Source organism: Musca domestica, unplaced genomic scaffold (assembly GCF_030504385.1).
Source record: "Musca domestica strain aabys unplaced genomic scaffold, Musca_domestica.polishedcontigs.V.1.1 5, whole genome shotgun sequence".
Classification (NCBI taxonomy): domain Eukaryota; kingdom Metazoa; phylum Arthropoda; class Insecta; order Diptera; family Muscidae; genus Musca; species Musca domestica.
In genome coordinates, this window is record NW_026712346.1 from 22904806 (window position 1) to 22907529 (window position 2724).

General features: G+C 31.6%; 2 long non-coding RNA genes across 2 annotated transcripts; both read left to right on the forward strand.

The window, feature by feature from the left end:
- Window positions 1-1237: 1237 nt before the first annotated feature.
- Window positions 1238-1613, forward strand: LOC131805030 (uncharacterized). The gene is made up of 2 exons (XR_009343473.1): window positions 1238-1477; window positions 1537-1613. It is a non-coding gene; the product is annotated as an uncharacterized LOC131805030 (long non-coding RNA).
- A 390-nt stretch (window positions 1614-2003) lies between these two features.
- LOC105261820 (uncharacterized) lies at window positions 2004-2377 on the forward strand. Its single transcript, XR_891540.3, has 2 exons — window positions 2004-2241; window positions 2301-2377. It is a non-coding gene; the product is annotated as an uncharacterized LOC105261820 (long non-coding RNA).
- Window positions 2378-2724: the final 347 nt, after the last annotated feature.

Genomic DNA, 2724 nt, shown 5'->3' on the forward strand with positions numbered 1-2724 from the left:
AGATATATTGGAATCAACAAGGATAAAAAATAAATATTTGCATACCATGGACTTGGGCAGACTTTTACTACGCAAAATTGTAAACTGAAAATTACTTTCGAAAACTTAGTAGATATGCCCGAATGCACCTATTCCAAATAATTTTTGCATTACAAGCAATCCTGAATCACAACTCGGGTGTAAACTGTTTCTAAAATCCTCCAAGTACCGATTATTTAGTTACTGCAAAATTACCTGTTCAGTAACGTTATCATCTATTGTACACTTTCTTCTAGTGTTTTATATAGCCATTTAGTAGTCAGAAACCCAATTTGAAAATGAATTTAATATATAATGTAGCGGCAACCATAAAAATACCAAATTTCGAATGTACCGTTGCATGGGTGGGAGGAGGAAATCTCAAGCCCCGGCCAAATGCCGGCTACTTACAAAAATTATAAAATTTAGGCTCAGGACATAACTAAAGGAGAAAACTCAAATTTTTCGCACACCCAATCGTTTTGGGCATGCTCATTAATATAGGAATTATGTCCGCAAATTTCTGTGAATTATAACCGAAACCCCATTAAGGAATGTCCAAGAAATAAAAAACTGTCATAAACCCCACAAAGTAGCGGACATAACCCCCATAACTATGAGTATGTCCAAATAACTTCCTCCTCTGGGTATGTCCGGCACCGGCTAACGCGAACCCAAGTTTATAACATTTATTAATTTTAGTAAGTCCCCACAGCAAACGGTCATACTCCACTTTAGCGAAAAAGCGTCATAAACCACATAACTGCAATGGGGATTATAATCGTGCGGGCTATGTCCAGGCGCAGGTTTTGGATTTTCCATTTTAAATAAAAGTGTATGTGGGGTTGGCGGAAATATCAACCTAATTTGTTAGGTGATGCCACAAACTTCGAAATATTCGTTCTAGACCCTCGATTCTACTTATGTACCTACCTATCTCGCCGAGCTGGGTCTATTTATCTATGTGTGTCAATCTGTCTAGAATCTTAAAAACATTTTAATAATAAATGCAAATTGTTGTTTTTCTTTGCCTTACATTTTTTACAATATTTTATGTAAAGAGAAAATTGCAAAAAAGGAACATCGTGGATTTTGAAATCCTAATACGATCATAATTCTTTTTCATCCCAAAACGCAAGCATTCATTCTCTCCAAAAACTGAATATAAGAATTGAAATTTCAACAGAATTTGGAGATTTTTAAAAATATTTTGTTTATTACCCAACATACCAAAAATACAATACAGCTTGAGAATAATATTATGAAAATAGTTTATCATAAGAATTTTTCAACAATGCTTGAGAAACACTTTTTTGCACAAACTTTTCTCAAATCTGTCCTTTGTTGACAAATTTGTTTTGATTTTTTTTTTTGTGAAAATTGTCAACAAAAAATTATTTTCTTTGGTTAAAATCAAAATCATGCGAATTTAGGACCCATTTCCGGACGAAACTCTAAGGTAATGATGAATAATAAATCTGGGAATCTGTAGTATAAATTATTTCAATCTCATTTCAGAATGGAGGCGTCAAAAAGTTGCAGGAATTCAACAGAAGTGAAGAATAAGTGGAGGAGATACAGAAGCTCAAATAAGGGGAAAGAAAGCATCTAGGTATCAAGGCAACAGGATGCAGTGACAGCTGGGATGGCAATCAATGAATGAAATGTGTAAAATAATTAAAAAATGAATAAATAAATATTTTTTACCATTGAAAAAATAAGCTTTATAAAATATTACTTTCGTAAGCTTATTCAATTAAGCAATTACAAGAATAAGCTTATGAATAAGGGTTCCTTTTCGATTATTCTATAATTGTTAAACAAACATTTCTCAATACATTCTCAAGATTTTCTCAAGCTTTAGGCTTATGTTTGTAAGCTTATTAAAATATTATTCTCAAGTCAATTTGGTATGTTGGGTATTCAAAACAACACATTCACATAAAATGTTGTATCTATCCCAACATACCAAAATGGTTTGAGAATACCCAACATACCAAAAATACAATACAGCTTGAGAATAATATTATGAAAATAGTTTATCATAAGAATTTTTCAACAATGCTTGAGAAACACTTTTTTGCACAAACTTTTCTCAAATCTGTCCTTTGTTGACAAATTTGTTTTGATTTTTTTTGTGAAAATTGTCAACAAAAAATTATTTTCTTTGGTTAAAATCAAAATCACGCGAATTTAGGACCCATTTCCGGACGAAACTCTAAGGTAATGATGAATAATAAATCTGGGAATCTGTAGCATAAATTATTTCAATCTCATTTCAGAATGGAGGCGTCAAAAAGTTGCAGGAATTCAACAGAAGTGAAGAATAAGTGGAGGAGATACAGAAGCTCAAATAAGGGGAAAGAAAGCATCTAGGTATCAAGGCAACAGGATGCAGTGACAGCTGGGATGGCAATCAATGAATGAAATGTGTAAAATAATTAAAAAATGAATAAATAAATATTTTTTACCATTGAAAAAATAAGCTTTATAAAATATTACTTTCGTAAGCTTATTCTGCAATTACAAGAATAAGCTTATGAATAAGGGTTCCTTTTCGATTATTCTATAATTGTTAAACAAACATTTCTCAATACATTCTCAAGATTTTCTCAAGCTTTAGGCTTATGTTTGTAAGCTTATTAAAATATTATTCTCAAGTCAATTTGGTATGTTGGGTAATATTACAGTAAGCTTATGAACATA